The sequence below is a fragment of the Equus quagga genome, chromosome 5 (assembly GCF_021613505.1).
Source record: "Equus quagga isolate Etosha38 chromosome 5, UCLA_HA_Equagga_1.0, whole genome shotgun sequence".
NCBI lineage: Eukaryota > Metazoa > Chordata > Mammalia > Perissodactyla > Equidae > Equus > Equus quagga.
The window spans coordinates 23,697,713-23,711,735 of NC_060271.1; the positions used below are offsets into that span (position 1 = coordinate 23,697,713).

The 14,023-nt window shown below is 39.4% G+C and overlaps 1 long non-coding RNA gene across 1 annotated transcript in view; it reads right to left on the minus strand.

Moving 5' to 3' along the window:
- Positions 1 to 957: 957 nt before the first annotated feature.
- The window catches only part of LOC124239332 (uncharacterized), a 76,869-nt gene continuing 63,803 nt past the window's right edge, over positions 958 to 14,023 (minus strand). The window contains exon 3 of the long non-coding RNA XR_006888601.1: positions 958 to 1,674. This is a non-coding gene — a long non-coding RNA (uncharacterized LOC124239332). The remainder of the gene's footprint in view (positions 1,675 to 14,023) is intronic.

The following is a 14,023-nucleotide window of genomic DNA, read 5'->3' on the forward strand; positions in this document are numbered from 1 at the left end:
GGGAGTATTATAGCTGCCATCCATGACAAAATCTTCTAATTAGACGCATGGACCTGCTCATTCCTGTCTTTAGTATCCTGCTGTGTCTCGTTCACCCGAGTATTTAAGCTTTATTTCTATTTTTGGTCTTTACAATCTATTCATTTTATTCAACAAACACTTTTAAAGCTTCAGCGCCCCATGCTAGTAACTAGGGGTGCGAAGATGACTAGAACCGAATCCTGGCACCCCAGAAGTTTATAAAGAAACACAGACATGGAAACATTAGTTATGGTATTGTACTCAGTGCTGTAATAGAAGTATGCTCAAGGTGTTTTGAAAGCTTAGAGGAGGGATCACTTAATTCTGCTCAGAAATGTCACCTTCTGGAGAAAGTGACATTTGAGATGATGACTGAAGGCTAAGGAGGAGCTCCTCAGGCAGTCAATGCACCTCACACAGAAGGAGTAATGTGTGTGAAGATGAGGTGTCTGTGTGTGAGAGCATAGTATATGCAGGGAATTCCGAATAATCTGACATGGCGGGAGCATAACGTGTGAGTGGCAGAAACAAAGCTGAACATAGGCCAGGATCAAGCATGAAAGGCTTGGTTGCCAAGTAAGGAATTTGGGCTTGACGTTGGAGGCCGTGAGGAGCTGTTGAAGCACTTTAGGAGTAACGTGATCAGATCCGCCTTTTAGGAGCATCAAACCAGGAGTGAGACCCAAGACAGAATCAGGTAATTAGAAGGAGCATCTTGTTGGACTTCTCATCTACTGCTGGTATTTTTACAATTGAATATAGATATTTCTTTTCTTTTTTTTTTTGAAGATTGGACCCTGAGCTAACATCTGTTGCCACTCTTACTTTTCTTCTTCTTCTTCTCCCCAAAGCCCCCCAGTACATAGTTGTATATTCTAGCTGTAGGTCCTTCTGGTCGTGCTATGTGGGGCGCTGCCTCCGCATGGCCTGATGAACGGTGACATGTCCCCGCCCAGGATCCAAACCAGCGAAACCCTGGGCCACCAAAGCAGAGCTCACTAACTTAACCACTCGGCCATGGGGAGGCCCCCAAATATGGATATTTCTTCATTCAACCCAGATTGACTGATGACATGCCTGGTCCTGGACTAACTGCTGGAAACACTGAGAGAAACAACCCAAGCAGTTGCTTGACGTGTTTTATTTGTCCCAAGCAAAAGCCGCCTTGACTTTTCAGCTTTCCTCGTCCACCTTCTCTTCCTCGCAGTCCCCATCCCGGTGTTCTGGCTGGTAAAGAGAGCGGGTTTGTTTGCCTCGTCTGTACTCTTCACGGTTTTACTGTCGCTGTCATACCTCATTCCCCTCAGCCTTCGTCTCTCCACAGTGCAAAGTTCTAATCATTTAGTGAATTCCTGTAGAGAACGAGTCTATCCCGTCCCTTTTTTAGACTTCAGCTATTTAAATTCTTAGTTTTCTCTCGCTTCTTCCAAACCTCAAGCACTGTGTGTTTGCGCTCTCAGTCACAGATTAAACTCTTTGGGTCCTACTTCCTGTCCTTTGCAAAGTCCTCACTTTCTCCGTCCTTCTTTCTTGTTTCCCCAAAGATATGCATACCAGAACTGCAGACTGCGTTATCGTCTTTGCTGCTTCTGTGTGCCGTTAGCGCCTTTCACCCAGGAGATCACAGGTCCCGAGGGAAAAGCTCCTCCACCCCTGAAAATAAAGCAATTGAAGATGAAACAACATTTCTGCTGCAATACAATAGAAGAGAGAGTTTTATGAGAAACAGTATTTATTACATAATGACAAACTGTGATTACAATTCATTGAGTCATTATATATGCTAATTGCCATGCTAGAACGTTACATGAGTTCTTCTTTAGTCCTCACTGTGGCTCTGTGAGGTGAGTCCTCTTCATGCTGCCATTTTACAGATGAGGAATCTGGCTCCAAGGGCTGAAATCATTTGTCCGAGGTCACATCACTAATACCTACAAGAGCCAGATCTCGAAGCCAGGCCCGTCTGATCCCAGAAGCAAAGTTCTTTTCTACTGTGTGTTTTCCACCTTCCTTTAGTCGGAACTGCCGTCATCAAATTTAGTTTCTCCCAATTTTCTTGATTCTTACTAGTCATTTTAGTAAGCTATTTTATTTGGATCACAAGGCACAGTTTAGTTTCAAGTAACACCCTCCCAGAGTTTGTGATGTTTGTCATAATTTTGCAGATTTGAGTTTGCATATTAGCCCTATAGAGGTGTTATAATTTATGTGGATGCTGTGCTTACGGTTTGGGGACCTACCTCCAGGTGAATGGATTGTGCTTTGGAATATGGTTGCATATCCTAAATATTTGTTGTAGAGAAAGCTAAATGTCTTTTTTAAAAATGTTGTTTATGTTGCAATTTCCACACAAGATCAATCTACCCCTAGCGATGAGTGCAGTAGGCTGAGTAATGGCTACCCAAAGATAATTAGGTCCTGAACCCTGGGACCTGTAAGTGTTCCCATATAAGGGAAAAGGGTCTTTGTAGATGTGATTATATTAAGGGTCTTGACATGGGGAGATCATCCTCGATATCTGGGTGGGCCCTAAATCCAATCACAAATGTCACGAGAGAGGCCGAGGGAGATTTGACATACACAGAAGAGGAGGAGGCAATGTAACCACAGAGGCAGAGGTTCCAGTGATGTGGCCACGAGCAAAGGCATGTTGGCAGCTACCAGAACGTGGAAGAATCCTGGAATGGATTCTCCCCAAGAATCTCCAGAGGGAGTACAGCCTTGCCAACCCCTTGATTTCAGCCCAGTGAAACTGACAGTGAACTTCTGGCTTCCAGGACTGTGAGAGAATAAATCTCTGTGGTTTTAAGCCGTGAAATTTGTGGGAATTTGTTATACCAACCACAGGGAACTAATACAATGAGAATATTCACTTCTTAGACTGCTTAGTTCATTTTGAGGACAAATATCAAGACTTAAGAAAGGTAACAACCAACGAATATAGCATATATGATAATAATAATAATTTCAGCAATCACTTATGTAGTGCTTACTATATGCCAGGCACTATTATAAGCATTTTAAATGGATTTACTCATTCAGTCTTCATAACGACCATATGAAGGGGGTTCTATTATTATATCCATTTATAAATGGGAACTTTGAAGCACAGGGAAGTTAGGCAACTTGGCCAAAGTTATGTAACTAGTAAGTCGTGAGGCCAGGACCTGAACCCAGGCTGTCTGGCTACAAAAGACCCTGCTGTTAAAGACTGTGCCCCATAGAGCTTTGCACTCGGGAGGCACTCCACGAAGGACACTGTGACAATGTCTAAAGGCTTCTCATGCCTCTGGCCACTTCCTCTTCTCCATGTTTTCTGCTGTGGTCAGTGCACTTGTCTTCCTGTACTTGTTGTCCTTTAATATCTTTTAATTTTGTTTAATATCCTTGTGTGGTTTTGGTATCAGAGTAATTTTTGCCTCCTAAAATTAATAGGTAAGAGTTTCCTTTTTCTATCTTCTGAAGAATTCACATAGCATTGGTATTATTTCTTTGTTGAATCTTTGGTACAGTTCACCAGTAAAACCATCTGGGCTTGAAATGTTCTTTGTGGAAAGGTTTTAAGACAAGAATTCAGGTTCTTTAGTAGATGAGGGGCTATTTAGGTTTTCTGTTTCTTCTTGAGTGAGCCTTGATAGCTGTGTCTTTCAAGGAATTTGTCCATTTCATCTAAAAGTTGTTTACTTTATTGGCACAAAGTTATTCATAATATTATCTTGTTATCCTTTTAACGTCTGTACGATCTCTTTCATTCCTATTATAGGTAATTTGTGTCTTCTCTTTTTTCCTGATCAGTCTGACAAGCAGTTTATCAATTTTATTGATGTTTTCAAAGAACCAGCTTTTCATTTCATTTATTTTTCTCTATAGTTTTTCTGCTTTCTATTTCATTGATTTGCACTGTCATCTTTATCATTTCCTTCCTTTTGCTGACTTTGCATTTCATTTGCTCTTCTTTTCCTAGCTTCTTAGGGTAGAAGCTGAAATTAATAATTTGAGGTCTTTCTTCTTTTCTAATATAGGTGTTTTTAATGCTATAAATTTTCCTCTAAGTACTGCTTTAGCTGTATCCCATAAATTTTGATATGTAATGTTTTTGTTTTTATTCGATTCAGAATATTTTCTGATTTCCCTTGTGATTTCTTCTTTGACCCATGAGTTATTATAAAGCCTGTTGTTTTATTTCCAAATATTGTGTTTCCCAATAGCTTCCTGTTACTGATTTCAAATATTACTGTTATGCTCAGAGAGTATCCTTTTTATGATTTCAATTCTTTTAAGTTTATTGAGATTTATTTTATGGTCCAGAATGTATACTGTGTTCTCGTTGGGTGGATTGTTCTATATATTTCAATTAGATTGATGGTCTTTTTCAAGTCTTTTCTATCTTTGTTAATTTTTCTGTCTACTTGTTTTATCAAGTACTAAGAGAGGAGAACTGAAATCTCTAACTATAATTATAAATTTGCTTTTTCCTCTTTTTAGTTCTATCAATTTTTGCTTTATCTGTTTTGAAACTCTGATGTAGGGTGCATACACATTTAGGAGTGTATGTCCTCCTGATGAATTGACACCTTCATCACCATGAAATGTTTTTTGTTTCCCCTGGTAAGATTCCTTGTTCTGAAGTCTACTTTGCCCAATATTGATATGGTCACTACAACTTTCTTATGGTCACTGTTCACATGGTATGTCTTTTCCATGCTTTTACTTTCAAACTATATACATCTTTATCGTGTGTCGGGAAGATTTGCCCTGAGCTAACATCTGTGCCAGTCCTCCTCTACTTTGTATGTGGGATGTCTGTACAGCATGGCTGATGAGTGGAGTAGGTCTGTGCCCGGGATCTGAACCTGTGTACCCAGGCCGCCAAAGCAGAGCGCACGGGACTTTAACCACTCAGCCACAGGGCTGGCCCCCTGTACATCTTTATTTTTAAAGTGGTTTTCTTATAGAATGCATATAGTTATGTCTAGCTTTTTAGTCCAATATGAAAATGTCTGCCTTTTAATTGGGATGTTTAAACAATTTGCATTTATTGTAATTATTGATATGGTTGAGCTTAAATTGAACATCTTGCTATTTGTTTTCTATTTATTCCATCTGTTCTTTGTTCCTCTTCTGCTGAATTTTGGATTATTTGAGTTTCTTACTTATGACTTCCTTTTATTTTCTCTACTGACATATTGCCTATATGTCTTTGTTTTATCTTTTTTTTCTAAGTGCTTTCGTGTTTATCTTATACATCTTTAACTTATCCTTGTTTATCTTCAAATAATATTATATCATTTTGTGTATAGCGTAAGAAATTGAGAACTATATACTTCCATTTCTCCCCTATCATATATTTTATTTAATATATTGTTATTTTTGTTTTAAATAATCAATTATCTTTTTAAAGATGTTTTAAAATGAGAAAACATGACTTTTATATTTGCCCGCTTATTTACTGTTTTGGACACTCTTTTGATTCCTTTATGTTTCCACCTTTTATGAATTTTCTTTAGCCTAAAGAAATTCCATTAACATTTTTGGTAGCACAGGTATGCTAGAATTAATTCTTTCGGTGTTTTTCTATTTGAAAAGTTCTATTTTACCTTCATTTTGAGAGATATTTTTACAGAGTAAAGAATTCTAGGTTGATAAATTTTTTCTTCTAGTATGTTAAAGACATCTATCCATTGCCCACTGGCTTGAATAGTTTATGATGAGAAATCTGCCACAATTCCTGTCTTTGGTCCCTCTATAATGTGTCTTTTCTCTCTGGCTGCTTTTAAGATTTTCTTTTATCCCTTCAGCAATTTGATTAGGATGTTCCTTGGAATCATTTTTTTTTTATATTTATTCTGCTTGTATTTGGGCTCCTTGGACCTGTGGGCTTATAGTTTTCATCAAATTTGGAAAATTTTTAGCCAGTACTTCTTCAAACTTTTTTCTGTCCCTTTCCTCCCTAGATCTTTTTTCTTTCTAGAACTCCAAATTCATGAATGTTAGGTTGCTTCATATTGTCCCACAGGTCACTGATGCTCTATTCATTTTTATTCTGCCCTCTGTCTCTCTCTGCTTTATTTGGATAGTTTCTAGTGCTGTGTCTTCAAGTTCACTGATCTTTTCTTCTAAAGTTCCTAATCTATTGTTAATCTAATTCAGTGTATTTTTAATTTCAGGTGTTATATTTTAGTTTCTAGATGTTTAAGGTTTTTTTTATATCTCCTCTCTCTTCTCCTCATCTTTCTGTTTTCCTTATTTCTTGAACATGTGGAATGTATTTGTTAAAGGTATTTTAATATCCTCATCTGCTATTTCTTTTATCCCCATCATTTTTGGGTATGTTTTTATTTATATCAGTTAACAAATTTCTTTGCATACCTGGTAAATTTTTTTTTTTTTTTTTGGATACTGGACATTGTTAATTTTATGTTCTTGGTCACTAGATTTTGCTTTGGAATGTAGTTTACTGGAATCTGTTTGATCCTTCCAGGAATTACTTTTAAGCTTTGTTATAGTGGGTCCAGAGCAGCCTTTATTCTAGGATTAATTTAGCCCCCACTACTCTGGTAGTACCCTTCTGAGGATTCTATCTAACACCTTGTGTATTACAAGGCCTTTCTACTCTGACTGACATGAACACAAACTACTCCTAGCCCTGTGTGAACCCTGGGAATTGTTCTGCCTACTCCTTCAGTCTTGCGTAGTTTCCTCTCATGCATGTGCAAATCTGTACTCAGCCAAAGACTCCAGGGAGGCCTGTCTGGAGATAGAACTGCAGAGTGCATGCTTCTCTCACTCTGTCTCTCTCTCTCGCTCTCTCTCTGTGCAGCACCCTTCTGTCTGGTTCTCTGTCCCACAGATTCTAGCCACTTTGCCCTCCTGGATCTCTGATGTCAGTCTCCTCAGCACAGTGAGACTACTGAGCTCTGTTTGGTTTCCTGTCCCTGCACTGCATCCTGGAATCTGCCTCCAGGAAGTAAGCTGGTACAATCACAGGACTCACTTTGTTTGTTTCTATTTTCTCAGAGATCATAGGCCTGCACTGGCTGTCAATCAGTGTCCGAAGAACATTGCTTTATGTATTTTGTCCAGTTTTTTAGCTGTTTAAGGCAGGAGAGTAAATCTGGTCCCTATTTCTCCAATTTTTAGAAGGTGAGATGTTAGAAGTCTCTAACATCTTCTCTAGGGACCTTACATGTTGTTAGTAGATTCCTTTCCTTAAAGAAACTCTGTCACTTCAGACATGGCTTTTGAATATTTAAAAGTAGATCTGTATTTAAAGTAACAAAGTCACAAATCTAGATAAGTCAAAATAGGATTTAGGAGATTTAGAGACTAATCATTGTTATTAGAACAGCAGGGGGTTGAAAAGGAATTGTGAAGCAAGGCTAAGGCTGCCGAGATTGTGATTTGCTGAGGTTCCATGGTTGGACAGAGCTGTAACCAGTTGCTGAGTCTTGGATATAAGCCCTTAACTGCCCTACTGTTTAAATTCCTTCTTTGTCAGTGGTCTTCAGTGTTCACATGTTTAGTTTGGTGCCTCACCCCAATGTTCAAACAAGAAGTGAAACACTCAGAACCATTGAGATAAAGATCAAAACTATAGTGAGAAGTTCAGACAAAGAAAATGCTAACAGTGTTTGAACCGTGGAACTCTCGCTAACTACAAACTGTCTGACCGCAGAATTAACATTTTCCTCCATGTCCTTGCTGGCCACACTGAAAATAAGTGAGGCCAATTACAACAATCTCTCCTTGGGCCAGGTTATGGGGAGCAATAAATCAACCTCAACTATTAACCTTTCGTGTGTGTGTGTGTATATGTGGAAGAGAGAGAATGCATGCGCAAGTGTGCATGCGCACATGTTTTTTAGCCTCTTATATGTGCCAGGCATCTCATTTAATCTTCATAATAACCCTATAAGTTCAGTGTTTAGATATTACATATTACGTATTCAATGAAACAGCCGAGATCCGGACATACCAAATGACTTGTTCAAGTTTTTCCACTGTACCGTGTGACCTCTCACAATGCCATACCACGTTATCCTCAGCAGCACCACAATTCACTTGTCTGTAGACCGTAAATATAACCTTGGGCCATTCATCTTGCAATCATGTACTCTGGGCCACAAGAGCCATTGTAAGACAGAGTTGGATACATAATCAGAGTGTCTTTTATCAGAAAAAGAATTCAAAGTTCATAATATACATACACTGGATCAAAACAACAATAAGGTAGTGAGGACTGTACATTATCATCTTTACAGGCCAATTTAACCGAGAAAGACTGGTACATCCCCAATGCCATACCTCCTGTCGCTCAAAGACAGACCTTTTAGTTTGCGGTTGTAGTCACTATTAGCAAAGTCTAGCAGTGTTTGTAACTCTTAAGCTTACGATCTTCATAAGGAGCCCTCACATTTGAGATTGCTACCATGGACTGATTCTTCTGTGGTGTTTTCCAGCTGTGCCATGCTGCATAAGGTCCTGCATCAGAGTCATATAATGTTATTACTTTGCTAGCAGTTTCCTTGATCTGGCTCACATGATGGAGCTACCTCAGGCTCCTGCTGTAATTTTTCTCTGCCTATGCCCTGTCCAGTGTTGGTGGACTAGCTGTATTTCAAGACTTCAGTATTCAACAGTAGGCCGATAAGTACTGGTAAATTTAGCAGTGCTAGTTATCCTATTATTCTTGTTATTTCTGGTACAACCTTGATTATAACTACTTAAAAATCCATATTTAAAGTCCCTGATGATAACTCTGAGTTTCTTCTATAAAGACACAAATGTTACTGGCCTTTACTTTGGCTTGTGGCTAATTGGGTATTAGTGCCGTACTTTCAAAGTCTACACAAGTTTTTAAAATTCTGTCTCTGAATTTGTCAATGAACATACTGTGCTTCATATACAAGAATGATGGTCCTGATGTGTCATCAGTACTCTTTCAAGTTTTGTTTTCTACTGTTAGAGAAAAGATAAGTTGCACTGAACTTGAGCATTTGCCTTTTTTCTGGGTAAGAGCTAGGTAGAGTACATATATCTGGGCTGTATTAGTGAGGTTTTTTTCCAGTATGAAATGTGCTAGCCTGTAAAATGTACAACTTTTCTTTTATTAGGCAATCAACAGTTATGCTTTTTATATGTAAAACAAGGATTCAGGAGTCACATCTTGTTTTTGTCTCCCTTTTCACCAAAATTGAGGATGAAGGTAGTGGTAATTGAGTAGAAGAACAGAAATGATGTTGGTGTTTGCGTGTATGTACATGGTATTTGTTGCTAGTGCTATGGAGTTGATTCCGAGCCCTGTGTACAGCAGAGCAGAACCCTGTCCCATCTTTTTGCGCCATCCTCTCATCTTCTCGCGCTCTATCAGACAATGCTCTGCTGCTATTTATAGAGTTTTCATGGCCAATCCGATAGGCAGGTGGTGTGGTTCTCTGACTGGGAAATGAACATGCGCCATGGCAGTGAGAGCGCCAAATCTTAACCACCAGGCCACCAGGGCTGGCATGTATATAGTAGCACCTTGATTATCAGGTGCTATGTGAGTAACAGTTCAGAGGAAGGCTCCCGGGCCAGACTGCCTGGGTTTGAATTCTGCCCCTCTAACTGCTATTCGAGTCACCTTGTTCAAGTTACTTTACCTCTTTCTGTTGTTGTATCCTATGACTTTGAGCAATTCACTTTAGTTCTAATAGTTTTTTCGTAGATTCCTTTGGCGTTTCTGCAAACACAGTCATGTTATCTGCAAATAAAGACGGTTTTACTTCTTCCTTTCCAATCTTTATGCCTTTTTTTCTGCCTCATCTAGAACCTCCAGTATACTATTGAGTTGTCATTCTTAATCCCAGGGGGAAAGCATTTGGCCTTTCATCAAATAAATATGATTTTAGCTATAGGTTTTTGTTACATGTTCTTTATCAAATTGAGGAGGTTTTTTTCTATTTCTAGTTTGCTGAGAGTTGTTCTGATTGTGCATTGAATTTTGTCAAATGCTTTTTCTTCATCTATAGGAATGATCATATGGTCATCTTTATTCTGTTAATATGGTAATTTACATTGATTGATTTTCAAATGTTAAATTTTTTCCTAATATAACAACAAGGAAAGAGAGATATTCTAGTATGTATTTCTGTGCATTTATGGAAACTGGCAATATCTTAAGATAGTTTAAAATCTCTAGGCTTAGGGGCCAGCCCAGTGGCATAGTAGTTAAGTTTGTGCATTCCACTTCAGCGGCCCGGGGTTCACGGGTTCGGATCTCAGGCACAGACCTACACACCACTCATCAAGCCATGCTGTGGCAGCATGCCACATACAAAACAGAGGAAGATTGCCACAGATGTTAGCTCAGGGCCAATCTTCCTGACAAAAATAAATAAACAAACAAATAAATAAAAATAAAATCTCTAGGCTTATCCTCTAGTTGCCTCTCAATTATACACGTATGTGCTAAAGACATAATAATCAACAATACTGCACCTTTTGGGGAAGAACCTGATTATGTTGAGTCTTCCTGATTCATGATTTAAATATATTTTAATGAAATCTGAACCAGTGCAAGGACAATACAGTATTTACACTGGCTTCCTGACCATTTACTTCTCCTATAAGCCACAGAAAAATAATCTTAAGTCTTTTGAGATCTTCCTTTTTAAAGAAATGAATATACGAGGTAATGAAGCTAGCTAGGTAATACATAATTGTCAAGAAGTAGTTCGCTGCATATTTAGGAATTATTTTGGAGTAGTCATCATAATAAGCAGAAGTTTCCAGGTGAGGAAAGGCTTGGTTCTTCATCTGGTCATAAAGAAAAGGAGGGCCCCATAGTTGATGCCTTGATTTTTCATGCTCGCTATTCAACCGTGACTGTAATATGATGTTCCTTCTCTTTATAGGAAGGTATGTTTATTGTTTGTTACCAGTTATTACCGGGCCTGTTTTGTTATAGTGACAGCTATTTTTGTAAAGAAGGCATTTAAATATAGTAAGAGTGAGTCATGGCCCCTATTGCCAGTTCCAGTCCTACAAATGGAAACGGCACTGAGGGGGCGTCTGCTGACTTAACCTTCCATTAAGGTTCTATTTGCCCAGCCCACGATCTCTAAAGGCTGAGTCTGCCCACGGCCTCAACAGACATTTTGTACAAATAAAATTGAATCAAGCAGATGAGTGAATAAGGGCGTCTGGAGAGCAGCCCTGGAATCTCACTGCCCTTCTCATGAGCAGAGCTGCATTCCCCAGCCCTCTCTGCGCACAGGCAGCCCGCGGGGTCAAACCCCATCAGGTGCTCTCATCGACTCCTTTACAGGATTTGCCTTTTCAGCGTCGAGAAGCAGCATGACCTGTTCCATTCAGCGGCTGCTCTCAGCCCATTCTTGAGCTTCTTCTCTTATGTTCCCAGGGAGTGAGGCTCTGGGCTCCTTCTGCACGTGCTCCCAGAGCGAGTCATTCACAAAGACTGGCTGTTCTCGAAGGAAAAGCAGCAGAGCCAGTGAGAAGCAGATGACAAGTGGTACCGGCCAGAGAGGGAGAGTGAGGCTTAGGAAAGATGACGTCAGTGCAGCAGTCCCACGGGGGCTTCAGTTCAGCTGGTATGTTTTTCCTGGAAATTCCAGCTCATTCCAGGCCTTTATTTTTTCTGTAAAGGAGTCGGGGGAGGTATGATTCTGTCCGCGCAGCAGAGGCAGTCAAGCCTTATTGCCCAGCACCATGCAGGACTGCTAAATATACAACAGACAGGCCTTACAGGAAAACACATGAAGTCATCATAATAATAGCTTCCCCTTTGGGTATTCTCTCAAAATATTTTTATTTGGTTTAGATGTGAGAGATAATAAATGCCATAAGGAGAGTTTAAAAACGGAGATTATTTGGTAGAAAACAATCACATTTTAATTATATGAAATTCCATGACCATTATGTAGGTAAATTTCTAGCTTTTAGCAATCAGTTCAGTTCAAGAAATGCATATTATGAGCCACCTACCCACTACTGATGAATGAATGTTACTGTACTCTGGGTGACCAAAAAGCTGAAAAAAGCTGCGTATGGGCCAAGCGCGGAGAGGATGGAATCGGGAGAATATGGACTTCTCTGCCAATTAGTGATAGATGGATTGGACCTAGAAATGGCTGGTCTGAGGTGGCTGATTAGATGTCTCCATACAGATGGAACTTTAGTTTATTTTATAATAATCAAAATTTTTTCTTATTATAAAATATATTTTCGTTATAGAAAATTCAGTGGGGAAAAAAAAGTAAGCAAAGTCAAGGGAAAAAACCCCGTTATCCCACCACCCCAATGCTGTTAACATTTTGTTTTAGATCCTTCTGGTTTTTATGAATACGCATATATTTTTTACAAAAAAAAGGATCTTTCCATATATGTTCTTTCATATACTGCTTTGGTCACCTTATTGTGAACACTTTTGTGTCACTAAATAGAGTATTCTATTACGTGGAGGTATAGTCAGTAATCTCCTGGTTGGATTTTAAATTTTTAATTTTCCCTCTTATTAATGATCATCCAGGTAGCTAAATCTTTGTGAACACCCATGCGTATTTTTAAGACAAATTCATAAACGTGGACTTCATGGATCTAAAGTTGTATCAAATACTGTGGCTCTCGATGCATATGTTTTTGATTTCCCCCAATTCATACATCTGTCAACAGTGAGCATATGAGGCAAGTCTGACTTCTAAGCTGGACATAATTGAACAGCATCAAACTCTATATTTATATTTACCTACTTGCGTGTCCTCACACTCTGATTAAAACCTCAAACTTGATGTAAAGTAGTTTTCACTGCTGTCCGGACTTGGCTAATGCCCTACCACAAGTAGGAGGGAGATGAGGGAAGAGATGAATTCCTGAGAATCTAGTTCTCCTGAGGTGCCCTCAAGCCCCAGGATGGTAATAAAGAAGGCAAGAAGATTGGCATTTTATCTTTTAGTCCAAGGTCCTAGAGAAAGGGGGATACTCATTAAAAACAGAAAGGATTTTAATCTTCAAGAGCTTACCACCTAGCAGAGGGAGAGAGAACACACATCCTTGTAAAGCAGACGTTGTGCAAGCAACAAATTCACATAAATCAAACTGCTATTTTACTTTTGGTTAATGTTTTATTTATTTATTTAATTTTTTTTTTTAGGAAGATTAGCCCTGAACTAATATCCACTGCCAATCCTCCTCTTTTTGCCGAGGAAGATTGGCCCTGAGCTAACACCTGTGCCCATCTTCCTCTATTTTATATGTGGGATGCTGCCACAGCGTGGCTTGATGAGCCATGTGTATGTCCACACCCGGGATCCAAACCTACAAACCCTGGGCTACCAAAGCAGAGCGCATGAACTTAACTGCTACGCCACCAGGCCAGCCCCTGGCTAATGTTTTAAATATGTCCTCCCTTTTTGCTTATAAACAGAGTCTGACAGAATGTGACCAAAATGGACCTAGCTGATTACCTCCCTCCCCTGTTTAATAGTCATCTGTTGGCTTCCCATCACACTTCATCTAGGAATTTTCATTTCTGGTAATGGTGGGCTAGATAATTGGGACCACTGAGGGCAACTAGAAAAAGTGAGAGAAATACTCTTTTTTTAATTGTCTTAAATGTATTGAAGAGCTAACAAAATAGTAAGATGGTACTGGGCCAAAATCTAGGGTAAAGCAAGAACCCAGAGAGGTAAGGTGAGCGCTCAAGGCCTCTTCTTCTCTGAAGGCATTTGCAAGCCTAGAAGAAATACTGTGGAATCAAACTGAGTTTTTGTAGCCTTATAGGGCAAGAAAGACAGGAACCAAAACCTAGAACCTAACCTAAGTAAGAAATCTAATAACCTCCCCCTTGTTTAAGCTGAGACCCTAAAGAGCTACACCATCAGAGTAAGACTAAACTGGAAGTGAACCAGTCCAGGAGCAGTTCAAAGTTGTGTCCTTTAGGTGCTTCAGGGGACTGCAGCCTTTTGACTTAGACCAGATGGTTCCATAGTAGTAGTGTCCCCTG